This window comes from Mesoplodon densirostris, chromosome X (assembly GCF_025265405.1).
Source record: "Mesoplodon densirostris isolate mMesDen1 chromosome X, mMesDen1 primary haplotype, whole genome shotgun sequence".
Taxonomy (NCBI): Eukaryota; Metazoa; Chordata; class Mammalia; order Artiodactyla; family Ziphiidae; genus Mesoplodon; species Mesoplodon densirostris.
In genome coordinates, this window is record NC_082681.1 from 30818766 (window position 1) to 30834299 (window position 15534).

Consider the following 15534-nt stretch of genomic DNA (forward strand, 5'->3'; position numbering starts at 1 on the left):
CACTCCCCAACTCAAGATGCACTTCTGGTGTGCATGGGTGCTGGGTGCTGAAACTCTGGCTTCAGCGGACCCAGAGAAAGGACAGGGATTGGGTGTGTGGAAAGAGTCTGAAGGGGCTGGACTGTGGTCTAAGCTGCAACCTGGGGTGTGCACAGGAAGGAGCCCAGGTCTGCCACTGAAGCCCCATTGTTAACATGCATGCTGGAAGGGTGGGGCTTACTGGAGCAGCCTCATTTTCAACATGCTTACAGTGGGTGTGGAGTTCTGGGAGCACATAAGCACCTGCAGGTTGCCCACATGCAGAGGTGGGGCTGAAATCCAAGCCGATCCCCAGGAGCCCCAAGACTTCAGAAGCAGTCACTCTGCAATCGGAGGATTTATGCACCACAGGTGGCTTTGTAAACTCACTGCCTGCAGGACATCTGAGCCAATTACTGGTGCTCCCATGGCTGGGGCAGGTCTGGTGATAGCAAGCTATAGGCTCTGCAAGCACACAGATGTAGAGGTAGGGCTAGGGTCTGGGCTGACTTGGTAGCTCTGAGGGCAGGTCCAAGTGTGGGACTATGGTGGTCCCGGCGCCTAACCTTCAGTGGTTCTGTGCCAACAGATATGCGCTATAGGGCTTTGTGAACACAGCACCTGTGGGATACCTGCGCCAACTGCCTGAATTTCCAAGGTTGAGGCAGGGCTGAGGGCAGTGCTAAAACAGTGTAGTCGGTGAGCCTGCACAACAAGTGACAGGTGATACCACAGAGCGCACTTCCTAGTGGACAGCTCCTGTGGAGGAATACTCAGTGGCTCCTCTCCCAGTGGGAGTGCTCCAGTTCCTCCTACCTCACACCACAGTTCAGAAACAGATCTGGGGGCATCTACTCCAACAACTGGGGAGCAGACCCTGCACCCAACAGGGCTGTGACAACCACAGAGCAAAGAGGAGGCCTGCTCAACATCCAGTGCAGGCTCTGGTCACCACAACACCAGTCACACCCCATACAAAGGGATAACAGCCTACACACACTGAGAGAAAATGTGGCAGGCATCCATACTAAAAACAGCCCTTGCACCAAAAATATGAGACTCACGCAGGCTACATCGGGATGCTCCCACATAAGAGCCCTCCTAGACCATAGTAGATAACTGTTTCTCCTAAACTCACAGAGTCAGAGAAACATAAGTAAAACTAAGAAGCAGAGGAACCACTTCCAATTAAAAGATCAAGAGGATTACCCTGAAAGTACAAACAATGAAACAGATCTCTCTAGTCTACTAGACCTCAAATTCAAAAAGGAGGTAATGAAAATACTGAAGGAATTAAGAAAAGCTACCAACAGAAATGCAGATGACTCTAAAAAAGGAACTAGAAACTATGAAGAAATCAGGGTAGCAATAGACAAACCAGACAAAATAGACTTTAAAACAAAGGCCATAAAGAAAGATAAAGAAGGATACTATATAATGATACAAAGATCAATACAAGAAGAGGATATTATATTCGTTAACATATATGCACCCAATATAGCAGCACCTAAATACATAAAACAAATACTAACAGACATAAAGGGAGAAATTAACAGGAAAACAAAAATAGTAGGAGACTTTAAAAACCCACTCACATCAATGGACAGATCTTCCAGACAAAAAATCAAGAAGGCAACAGATATTCTAAATGATACAATAGAACAGTTAGACTTAATTGATATTTTTAGTACATCACATCCAAAAAAAAATAGAATACACATTCTTTTCAAGTGCACATGGAACATTCTCTAGGACAGCCTACATACAAAACAAACCTCAACAAATTTAAGAGGAAATAAGTCAATTTAAGCATCTTTTCTGACCACAATGTCATGAAACTAGAAATCAACTACAGAAAGAGAAACAAGAAAAAAATGATTACATGGAGACTAAACAACATGCTACTAAAAAACCAATGGGGGCAACAATGAAATCAAAGAGGAAATTAAAAAATACCTTGAGACAAATGACAATGAAAACACAACCATACAAAATCTATGGGATGCAGCAATAGCATTCCTAAGAGGGAAGTCCATAGTGATACAGGCCTTCCTCAAAAAAACAAGAAAAATCTCAAATAAACAACCTAACCTACCACCTCAAAAAATTAGAAAAAGAACAAACAAAACCTAAAGTCACCAGAAGGAATGAAATGATAAAGATCAGAGAGGAAAGAAATGAAATAGAGATTGAAAAAATAGAAAAATATCAATAAAATCAAGAGCTAGTTCCTTGAAAGTTGACAAACCTCTGTCCAGGCTCACCAAGAAGAAAAGATAAAGGACCCAAATAAACAAAATAAGAGATGAAAGAGGAGAAATAATAACTGATACCACAGAAATACTACAAAAAAACATAATACTATGAACAATTATATGCCAACATTGGACAACCTAGAAGAAATGGACAAGTTTCTAGAGACATACACCCCACCAAAAGTGAATCAAGAAGAAATAGATAGGGCCTCCCTGGTGGCGCAAGTGGTTGAGAGTCCGCCTGCCGATGCAGGGGATACGGGTTCGTGCCCCGGTCTGGGAGGATCCCATATGCCGCGGAGCGGCTGGGCCCGTGAGCCATGGCCGCTGAGCCTGCGCGTCCGGAGCCTGCGCGTCCGGAGCCTGTGCTCCGCAACGGGGGAGGCCACAACAGTGAGAGGCCCGCATACCGCAAAAAAAAAAAAAAAAAAAAAGAAGAAATAGATAATTTGAACAGATCAATCACTAGAAGTGAACTAGAATCTGTAATAAGAAAAACTCCCTGCAAACAAAAGTCCAGAACAAGATGGCTTCACTGGGGAATTCTACCAAACATACAAAGAATTTATACTGATCCTTCTCAAATTCCTCCTAAAGATTGAATAGGAAGGAACACTCCCAAAGTCATTCTATGAAGCCACCATCAGCCTGATACCAAAATCAGACAAAGACACTACCTAAAAAGAAAACTACAGGCCAATAACTTTGATGAATATAGATACAAAAGTTCTCAACAAAATATTAGCAAACTGAATGCTACAACACATAAAAAAAGATCATACACCACGATCAAGTTGGATTCATCCCATGGTCACAAGTATGGTTCAACATAATCAAAACAATTAATGTGATATACCACATCAACAAAGGAAAACACAAAAACCACATAATCATTTCAATAGATGCAGAAAAAGCCTTTGATAAAATTAGACATCCATTCATGACAAAAAATCTTAACAAAGTGGGTATAGAGGGAACATATCTCAACATAATAAAAGCTATTTTTGATAAACCAACAGCCAACATAAAACTCAACAGTGAAAATCTGAGAGGCTTCACAGTAAAATCTGGAAACAAGGATGCCCATTCTCACCACTTCTACTCAACACAGTATTGGAAGTCCTAGCCACAGCAATCAGACAAGAGAAAGAAATAAAAGGTATCCAAATAGGAAGAGAAGAGATAAAATTGTCATTATATGCAGATAACATTATACAATATATAGAAAACCTCAAAGACTCCACACAAAACTACTAGAACTGATAAAAAAATTCAGCAAGGTAGCAGGATACAAGATTAAAATACAGAAATCTGTTGTATTTCTTTACACTAACAATAATATATCAGAAAGGAAAAGTAAAAAAAAATAAACCCTTCTAAAATCTCATCAGAAAAAAAAAGATACTTAGGAATAAACCTGACCAAGGAGGGGAAAGACTTACATGCTGAGAATTATAAAACATTGAGGAAGGAAACTGAAGATGATTCAAAGAAATGGAAAGATATCCAATGCTTTTGGATTAGAAGAATTAATATTGTCAAAATGGTATTACTACCAAAAGCAATCTACAGATTTAATGCAATCCCTATCAAAATACCCATGGCATTTTTCACAGAACTAGAACAAACAACCCTAAAACTTATATGGTACCATGAAAGACCCTGAATTGCCAATCAATCCTGAGGAAAAAGAACGAAGTAGGAGCCATAACCCTCCCAAACTTCAGACAATACTACAAAGCTACAGTAATCAAAACAGAATGGTATTGGCACAAAAACAGACATATGGATCAATGGAATAGAAGAGAGAGTCCAGAAATAAACTCACGAACCTACAGTCAGTCTTCAACAAAGGAGGCAAGAATATACAATGGAGAAAAGACAGTCTCTTCAGCAAATGGTGTTGGGAAAGCTGGACAGCCACATGTAAGTCAATGAACTTAGAACACACCCTCACACCACACACAAAAATAAACTCAAAATGGATTAAAGACTTAAATATAAGACATGATAACATAAAACTCCTAGAAGAGAGCACAGGAAAAACATTCTCTGACATAAATTGTACCGATGTTTTCTTAGGTCAGTCTCCCAAGGCAACAGAAATAAAAGCAAAAATAAACAAATGGGACCTAATCAAACTTATAAGCTTTTTCACACCAAAGGAAACCATCAACAAAACAAAAAGACAACCTATGGACCAGGATAAAATATTTGCAAACAATGCAACTGACAAGGGCTTAAATTCCAAAACATGAAAAACAGCTCATATAAGTAAGTAACAAAAAAAACCAAGCAACCTAATAATATAATGGACAGAAGATCCAAATAGACATTTCTCCAAAGAAGACAAACAGATGGCCAATATGCACACGAAAAGATGCTCAACATTGCTAATTATTAAAGAAATGCAAATCAAACCTGCAATGAGGTACCACCTCACACTGGTCAGAATGGCCATCATTAAATAGTCTACAAATAACAAATGCTGGAAAGGCTGTGGAGAAAAGGGAACCCTCTTATACTGTTAGCGGGAATGTAAACTGGTGCAGCCACTATGGAAGACAGTATGCAGGCTCCTCCAAAAACTAAAAATAGAGTTGTCGCATTATCCAGCAATCCCACTCCTGGGCATATATCTGGAGAAAACTGTAATTCAAAAAGATACATGCACTCCTATGTTCATAGCAGCACTATTTACAACAGGCAAACATGAAGGCAACCTAAATGTTCATTGACAGATAAATGGATAAAGAAGATGTGGTACATATATACAATGGAATACTACTTAGCCATAAAAGAATGAAATAATGCAATTTGCAGCAACATGGATGTACCTAGAAATTATTATACTAAATGAAGTAATAAGTCAGAAAGACAAATATCATACGATATCACTTATATGTGGATGGAATCTAAAATATGACACAAATGAACTTATTTATGAAACAGAAACAGACTCACAGACATAGAAAATAAACTTATGGTTACCAAAGGGGAAAAGGGATGGGGGAGGGATAAATTAGGAGTTTGGGATTAGTAGATACAGTCTACTATATATAAAATAGACAAAAAACAAGGTTCTACTATATAGCACAGGGAACTATATTCAATATCCTGTAATAAACCATAATGGAAAAAGAATATATATATATATATATATATATATATATATATATATATATATATGAAACTGAATATATATATAAAACTGAATCACTTTACTGTACACCAGAAACTAACACAACATTGTAAATCAACTATATTCACTAAAACAATAAATTAAAAATAGTTTAAAAATGTACTTATTTTAAAGTAAAATAATCAGACAGCATGGTATTTGGACATGGATGCATAAATAAATCACTCAGAATGAAAATAAAAATCCTAGAAACTGAGTAACCTATGTATGGACAATTGATGTATGAAATAGATGGCCTTGAAGAAAAGCAAGAAAGGATGAACTTTACAAAAAGTCATGTGGTGACAACTGATGAATCATAACAGGACTTTTACTGCATATCATATGCAAAGATCAATTCCAGGTTGACATCAACAAAAATGGCAGAATAAATGATCCCCAATTCTACCATGCATAAAAGCAAGAAAAAACAGGCAAAAACTGTCAGAATCAACTTTTTTTTAGATTCTGGAAGCTTACCAAGGCTTGCAACAATCTGGAGAATGTACTTGCTCAAAAAAAGAAAAAAAATGAAAAGAACGATTCTCAGTAAGAACTGAGAATCTTGTGGCATTTAACTTACCCCATTCCCATACCCAGCTCCCTTTCTCCATGGTAGCCATGAAAGTAACAGACCACTGGACCACTTTCCTGGCACCAAATGAAAAAGAACAGACCTTATTCACATAGAGTTGTAATTAATTATTTGTTCTGACCTGTCTAGTATCTCCCTGGAAAACTGGCTCAAACGTTAGTTTTTATGTTAGTAACCTGCAGGTTTAGTGTTAAAACAGCTTGCAAATTGGGGGCAGAATTTCCTGCAAACCTTGCAGGCTAAAACAATCTTAGGTTCCTGCCACCTGAGATGATAGGTGTTGTGTAACAGCTGTGGAAAACAATAGACTAACCAAAAAGTTTGGGAGGTTTTATGGAATGAATTGTGTCCCCTCAAAATTCGTATGTTGAAACCCTAACCCCAGAATCTTAGAATATGACCATATTTGAAGATGCGTGCACACAGAGAAAAGGCCATGTGAGAGAGGCCTTAGGAGAAATCAAACCTGCCAACACCTTGCTCTAGGACTTGAAGTCTCTAGAACTGTGAGAAAATAAATTTCTGTGGTTTAAGCCACACAGTCTGTGATATTTTGTTATGGTAGCCCTAGCAACTAACACAGGAGGAACATCCCTAAAACTTTGGAAAGTTGCAAAATATTCCTGGGATCTAGAAGGGAATCTAGAAGGTCTATAATTTTCCAATGTCACATTTTATGATAACATTTATATGAAATTTGCAGAATAGGCAAATCCATAGAGACTGAAAGTAGAATAGTGATTGTCAGGGGATGGGAGTGATGGGTGATTGACATTAACTCCTAATGACTATGGCTTCATTATGGGGTAGTGGAAAGTTCTGGAATTAGACAGTGGTGAGGGCTATACAACAGTAAATATATTATAATCCACTTAGGTGTACATTTTTAAAATGCTGAATTATATGCTATATAAAATATATCCCAAATTTTACAAATGCTATAAAAATCAATTCCAGGCAGAAAAAATTACTAACACATGAAAGGGGAAACTATACATTTTTAGGAGATGCATAAGACAATATTTTTATGATTTCATCTTGAGGGAAAGATGTGTTAAACTAGATGAAAACAGCCATATGCGTGAAGGAAATACTGATAAACTCCATTATATTAAACTTACTCTCTCTTCGTCTAAAGACACAATAAAACTGTGAGAAGGTAAAAGAAAGTAAGGAGAGGATGTTTGCAACATGTATATTTAACTAAGTATATGTATATAATACATACCAACAAACAAAAATTACAAGAAGCCATTAAGAAAATCTCCAAATACCAGTTTTTAAAAATGGGCCATAAATTTTACTATACTTTACAAAAGAGGATATACCAATTACCACTAAACATGTAAACATACCTTTAACTTCATTAGTAAATCAGACAAATTCAAATTAAAATCTCAATGAAATATTATTGCATACATACCAGATTGGCAATTACTAAAACCTCTGATGACACCAATTGTTGGTAAAATTGTGATGCAAAGGAGAATCTCATGCATGACTGGTAGATTTTAAGTTGTTCAACTATGTTGGAAAAAATATTAGCATTATCTACTCATTTAAATAACACTTGACTTGTAATATAGCAATATCCCATCTAAGTATATAAAGTGGAATGAATCTTGTACATGCTTGCTAGTAGTTATGAAAAATATTTGCAGCAGCAGTGTTTGTAATGAGTTTTAATTGGAAAAATCTTCAAATGTCTATCAATAGTAGAATGAACAAACTTGGAGATATTCATACAATAGAATAGTATACAGCAAAACAAAGGAAATAACTATAGCTATATTTAATGATGTTAGATTCTCACAATGTTGCACAATAAATAAAAAAGAAAGTAATATAGTAGTGTGCTCACTTTGCATTACACTCAAAATCAAGGAAAAATAATATATTTATAGACATATTCATATACGTAGTAAAATTATAAAGAACAGCAAGGTAATAATTATCATAAAAGTCAAAATATTTAGAATGGGGGAAAGGATAGACACATGAGAGATTTCTGAGATACTAAAAATGATCTATTTTTTTCACTTTGGTTGTTACAAATTACACATACTTCATAATTATTCTTTACATTGTGTTTTATGCACTATTATTTATGTAAAATATATCTAAAAATAAAAATAGATATAGATGATAGATAGATAGATAGATAGATATAGATGATGCTAGAACAATTTTCCAGATGGGGAAAATAAGTTTTTATTCCTTCCTCACAACGTATGCAAAATTCAGTTGTATTAGATATAGTAAATAGTTAAATTTGAGAGGCTAGGAAAGGCTTTCTTATATAAGAAACATATATTACAAATGTTTAAGGAAAGCAATAATAAAAATAATACTTGAAAGTTTTGACCCTTTCTTGCTGTCTTACTATCTCCAATTTTCTTTTACAATCAATTTATTTTTGATAAGGTAATACATTCTTATGATTCTCTCACCTACCTTCTTGTAGGTCTTTGTCTGGCTTTAGTATCGGGGTAGTGAGGGACTCATTAAATGATTCTGGAAGTGTTCCCTCCTCTTCAACTTTGTGGAAAAATTTGGTATTTTTTCCTAAGAATTCACTAGTGAAGCCATCTGACTCTGCACTTTTCTTTGTTGGGAGGCTTTTGATTACTGATTCAATCTCCATATTAGATATAGGTCTGTTTAGACTTTCTTCATGTTTTAGTCTTGGTAGGCTGTATGTTTCCAGGAATTTATTCATCTTTTCTAGACTATTCAGCTTGTTGGTATATAATTGTCCATAGTAGTGTCCTTATGATTCTTTGTATTTCTGTGGCATAAGTTGTAATGTCTCTCATTTCTGATACTGATTGTTCTCTCTTTTTTTTAGTCTATCCAAAGGTTTTTTCACTTTTTAAAAAATCTTTTCAAAAAACAGTTCTGAGTTTCACTGTTTTTCTCTATTGTTTTTCCATTTTCTATTTTGTTTATTTCTGTCTTCTTTTTTTAATTCCTTCTGCTAACTTTGGGCTTTGTTTTTCTTTTTCTAAATCCTTGAGGTATGAAGTTAGATTTTTTGAGATCTTTCTTCTTTTATAATGTAGACTTTTCTAACTATGAACATCCCTCTTAGTACTCTCTTTCTCAATTTCATACGTCTTGGTATGTTGTGTTTTTATTTTTGTCTCGAGGTATTTTCTAGTTTCCTCTGATTCTTTTCAGACCCAATCATTGTTCAAGAGTGTATGGTTTAATTTCCACATATTTGTGAATTTTTCAGTTTTCCTTCTGCTACTGATTTCTATTTTCATTCCACTGTGATCAGAAATGATACTTGGTATGATTTTAATCTTAAATTTGTTGACCTGTTTCATGATCAAACATGTGATCTATGCTGGAGAAGGATCCATTCTCAGTTGAGAAGAATGTGTATTGTGGTGCATTGTGGTATTGAGTGGAAAGTTTATAGAAACTTTGTTACATTTGGCCTATAGTGTTATTGAAGTCCTCTGTTTGCTTACTAATCTTCTGTCTGGATATTCCATCCCTTCTTCAAAGTGTGGTACTGAAATCTCTTACTCTTACTGTATTGCTATCTATTTCTTCCTTCAGTTCTACCAGTGTATGCTCTGATACTGAGTGAAATATCTTCCTGGTGGATTGACCCTTTATCATTATATAATATCCTTCTTTATTTCTTGTGAGAGTTTATAATTTAAAATCTATTTTTCCTGATAAAATCAGTCAACCCTGCTCTCTACTGTTTACCAATGACATGGAATATTATCTCTTTTCATCCCTACACTTTCTGCCTATACGTGTCCTTAAATCTAAAGTGATTTTCTTAGTACGATATTTTCTAGGTCCATCCAAGTTGCTGCAGATGGCAATATTTCATCCTTTTTCACAGGGTACTATATTCAGTATCTCGTAATAACCTATAATGAAAAATAATCTGAAATATACATATATATATTTAACTGAATAGAACTGAATCACTTTGCTGTACACCTAAAACAGTTAGTCCTGCTTTTTATCCCTTCAGCCATTCTATGTCTTCTAATTGGAGAATTTAATCTATTTACATTTAAATTATTATTCTTAGGAAAGTATTTACTATTGCCATTCATTGTTTTCTGTTAGTCTTTTAATTCTTTTGTCTGTCTGTTCCCCTTCATCTTGCTTTGTGTTTTTTTTTGATATTTTTTTTTTTTTTTTTTTTTTTTTTCTGTACGCGGGCCTCTCACTGCCGTGGCCTCTCCCGTTGCGGAGCACAGGCTCCAGACACACAGGCTCCGCGGCCATGGCTCGCGGGCCCAGCCGCTCCACGGCACGTGGGATCTTCCGGGATCGGGGCACGAACCCGTGTCCCCCACATCGGCAGGCGGACTCTCAACCACTGCGCCACCAGGGAAGCCCATTTTTTTGATATTTTGAATTGATATACTTTCATTCCTTTCTCTTTTTCTTTTGTATAATTTCTATAGGTATTTTTTGGTTACTTTGGGGTTATGTAATACATATATAATATTATTATATTTTATAAGAATGATATATCTTATAACAGTCTTTTTTTAAGCTGATAACTAGAGTTCAACTGTATACAAATGCTCTACACTTTAACTTCTCCCCTCTCCAGTCCATATTATCATCGTCAGAATTTACTATCTCCAGAAGTCAGCTTTCTCCTGCCATGACAGGCAACATACAACCTCTAGGTTACCTCTTACTTCCTGCAAGAGAAGGCATCTAACGTGGACAGACTCTACATCTCAAGCCTGACATTCAAACATTTGCAAACTTGTGGAGGATTTTGATAATGCTGCTATAGTTTGCTTACTGCCTAAGGATCCTTGGGTTTGGAAAGAATTTAAATGAAACTTTTCACTGTAGTTTTTTTTTTTCAAAAAATCTTTCAGAGTGGGTGTCATGAATACACGTCACAATTTGAAAGTATTCATATTGTGTATCCTTTAACACATTTTTAGGTATAGTTTTTAAAAATCCTTTTGTCTTTAACTTTTATACTAGAATTAAAAAGTGATTTACCCACCACCTCATTGTCCATCTTTATAAGAGCTATTTCTAATTCTCTATAAGGAAAATCATATAACTCTGTTTCATTAGGGTTGGTTTCTGGAGATTTCTCTGTTTCCTTTGTTTGGAACATCTTTATCTGATTCCTCATTTTCATAGGTTTTCTGTGTTGGTGTCTATACATTTGACAAAGCAGACACCTCTTTCAGTCTTCACTGACTTGCCTCATACAGAAGAAGACCCCTGCCAATCAGCCTGGCCAGAGATTTGGGGGACCTCTACCAACTCTTACCCTCCCCAGGGAAAAGCAGGCATCTGCGGCTTTTGTCTGTTCCCTCCATGCTGAGCCCAGGAGGTAGGGGTAGCTATGGCATCTACCAGACCAAGCTGCTACCTCCATTCTTCACCAGGTGGCTAGACTGTGCTAGATCTATCAGAGCTTCAAGACTAGTGAGATCGATGTTAGTTCTTTGGTCAGCCCTGGAAAAGTGGGGGCATTGGACATACAGATCAACTCTTTTCCTTCTCAGGGGCAAGCTGAAAACTGGGATTTTTTATCCATTAACCCTGTGTTGATCATGAGAGAGAAACAATGGCATCTACACACGAGCTGCCACTGGTCCATCAGAACTTCAGAACTAGTGAAACAGATGCTATTTCTTTTTTTAATTTTTATTTTTCTTCAATTATAGTATAGTTGATTTACAATGTTGTGCCAATCTCTGCTGTACAGCAAAGTGACTCAGTTGTACACATACATTCTTTCCTTTATATTCTTTTCCATTATGGTTTATGACAGGATACTGAATATAGTTCCCTGTGCTATACAGTATAGATTCCATTCCTTTGTGCAGCCCTGGAGAGGATGGATTGCTGGATGCATGGATCAACTCTTTCCCTCCCAAGGGGGAAGCTGAGAGCTGAGATTTTTTTGTCTGCTCACTGTGCAGAGCAGGAGATAAGATCAATGGCATTCTACCATCCCAATGTGCACTTCTATTCTCCCTGTGGTGGCTAGATTGTGCCAGATTCATCAGAGCTCCAAAACAGAAGGCAGTCATCTGAGAAACCCCCTTGGAAAAGACAGGGTCCCAATGCATGAAGCTACACTTTCCCTCCCTGGCATGAAGTGTGCACAATAATGATAGGTAATTACACACCCAGACAATTTTACTGGTGAATACCATCAAACATTTAAGGAAGAAATAACACCAATCTTGCACAAACATTTTTAGAAAATAACAGAAATAAGAACATGTCACAACTGATTGTATGAGACAATGTGATCTTGATACAAAAGCCTGAGAAGGGCATTATAAGAAAATTAATTTATAGTTCAAAACTACTCAGGAGCATAGCATCAAAATTCCTTAAGAAAACATTATGAATTGAACCCATCAATATTTTAAAAAAAGGAAAATAGATTATAACAAAGTGGGTTTATCTCAGGAATGTGAGGTTGGTTTAAAATTCTAAAATCCATCTAAATCACCACAAATCTATTTAAAAAATAAGAAGCAAAAGTAATGATCTCAATAGATATAGAAAATAATTTTTTTAAAGAAGTTCAACACTAGATCATAATAACTAATTTCAGCACACTGTAAGTAGGAGGGGACTCCCTCAGTCTGCTAAAATGCTTCTAGCAAAGATCTATAGCTAACATCGAGCTTACTGTTATGATATTGAAGTTTCCAACTAAAATAGGGAAAAGTCAGGGGTGTCTGCTCTCATTACTTCTAATCAACATTAGAAGTAGGTCTTAACCAAGCAATAAGACAAAAGAGTAAATAAATACATAAATATTGGATAAGAAGTAAAACTACTGTTATTTTCAGAGTATGGTTATATGCTAGAAAAAATCTACAGGAATCTATTAATAAAAATATTAGAACTCTAACTCATATAAGTTAAAATATAAAAAAGCAACTGCATTAACATATACTGGCAACAAAATATTGAGAATTTTAATTCTGAAATATCATTAAAGTGGCATGAAAATATTAAAGAGTTAGGAATAAATTTAATGAAATTTTCCAAGAGCTCACGACTGAAAACCCCATGACATAGATAAGGAATATTAAAGAATGGTTAAATAAATGGAGGGATTATTTATGTTCATTAATTGAGAGAATATTGCTATGATACTGAAGAAACTGACAGTTGGATTCTACAATTTATGCTACAGAAGAGCTAGTATTAGTTTTCAAAAGGACTGTAATATTGTGCAACATTTAGTCCCAGATATCAAGACTTACAAAGAAGCTTCATTAACTAAGACAGAATGGTATTGATATACGGATAGATGAATCAATAAATGGAATAAAATAGGGAATTCAGAATGAGACTTAAGCTTATATGGTCATTTGACTTTCCACAAATATATTTCTACAATTTAATGGGGAAAAGAAAGTCTGTCTTATCAACAAATGGTACAGGGACAACATGAACTTGGATGCTACCTTACTCCACACACAAAATTTCATTTCAGGATGATCATAGACATAAGTGTAAAAACGTTATATACCTGCTGGAATAAAACATAGAAGAATATCTTTGCAATCTATGAATATGAAATAAAAACTTTCTCAGCAGGGAAAGCTGAATTTGTCCCAAATGGACATACAGTATAATAACTGATAAAAGAAGTTCATCAGACTGTAGAGAAATTATATATGACAGAAAATTGGATCTGCAGTAAAGACAAAGTAAACACTTGTACTGATTCAATTAATAAATGGTCTAAAGCTAGAATCAAAAGGCAGAGATTGTCAGACTAGATTTAAAAGCAAGATTAAACTCTATGGTGTTGAGTAGAAACAATTTAATAAAAAAGGCACAGAGTGACAGTAAATAGTTAAGGAAAGTTATAAAAATTGAATATGAATCATATTAAAGTGGATGTAAAAAGCTATATTAAGTAAAAATTGACAGACTAAAATAGAAAAATCAGCACTCATAGAGAATAAACATCTCTCCCAGTACCTGATAAAAAATGTAGAAAAAAAATCAGTGAAGATACAAGAGATTTGAAAACCACCGACTTGATCTATTTGACATTTAAAGAATGCTATACCGGCCACAGTCTTCGCGGAGAGTCACCGAGGTTTCCTGCTTCAACAGTGCTTGGACAGAACCCCGCACTCGTCCCCCGCTCTGGCCGGCCGCTCAGAGCCAGCCCTCGCCACCACCTCACAGTGCCCTCCAACCGCCTCTCCTCAGCCGCCAGCCACGACAACCGACGACCGCATCCCCCTCGCAGGTGTACCAGAACTACCACCAGCACTCGGAGGCTGCCATCAGCCGCCATAGAGCCTGGAGCTCTATGCCTCCTACGTCTACCTATCCATGTCATACTATTTTGACCACGATGATGTGGCTTTGAAGAACTTTGCCAAATACTTTCTTCACCAGTCTCTTGAGGAGAGGGAACATGCTGAGAAACTGATGAAGCTGCAGAACCAACAGGGTGGCCGAATCTTCCTTCAGGATATCAAGAAACCAGACCGTGATGACTGGGAGAATGGGCTGAATGCAATGGAATGTGTGCTACACTTGGAAAAAAGTGTGAATCAGTCACTACTGGAACTGCACAAACTGGCCACTGACAAAAATGACCCTAATTTGTGTGACTTCATTGAGACTCTTTACCTGAACAAGCAGGTGAAATCCATCAAAGAATTGCGTGACCATGTAACCAACTAACGCAAGATGGGGGCCCCCAAATCTGGCATGGCAGAGTATCGCTTTGACAAGCACATCCTGGGAAACAGTGATAATGAGAGCTAAGCCTTAGGCTGGCTTACCATAGCCACGGGGATGACTTCCCTGGTCACCAAGGCAGTGCACGCATGTTTGGGTTACCTTTACCTTTTCTATAAGTTGTACCAAAACATCTACAAGTTCTTTCCTTAGTATCATTCCTTCAAATAGAGTAATTTGTTATTCCTCTCACCAAAATAAGAACGCTATACCAACAAGTGCAGCATATATGTACAAGTGCAGGGAACATTCACCAAGGTAGAAGGTATGCTGAGCCATAAGACCAAATCCTCAACAAATTTAAAAGAATTGAAACCATACAGTAATAGTGTATTAGTTTCCTAGGCCTGCCATAACAAAGTACCACAAACTGGGGAGTTTAAAACAAAACAGAAATTTATTATTTCATTTCTGGAGGCAAGAAGTCTGAAACCAATGTGTCACCAGAGCCAACCTCCCTCTAAAACCTGTAGTGGAATCCTTCCTTGCATTTTCTTAGCTGCTGGTGGTTTGTCAGCAATCTTTGACATTCTTTGGCCTGTTCATGCATCACTCTGATTCTCTGCCTTCACATGACTTTTTCCCTGTGCCTATCTTCACATGGATGCCTTCTTATATGGACACCAGTTGTATAGGATTAAGGGTTCACCCGACTCCAATATGACCTTATCTTAACTAATTACATCTACATTGATTCTGCTTTCAAATAAGGTCACATTCTGAGGTAC

The 15534-nt window shown here is 36.6% G+C and overlaps 1 pseudogene; it reads left to right on the forward strand.

Annotated features, from left to right (window-relative positions):
* The first annotated feature begins 241 nt into the window (after window positions 1-241).
* Window positions 242-14833, forward strand: LOC132481526 (ferritin heavy chain-like; annotated as a pseudogene).
* Window positions 14834-15534: the final 701 nt, after the last annotated feature.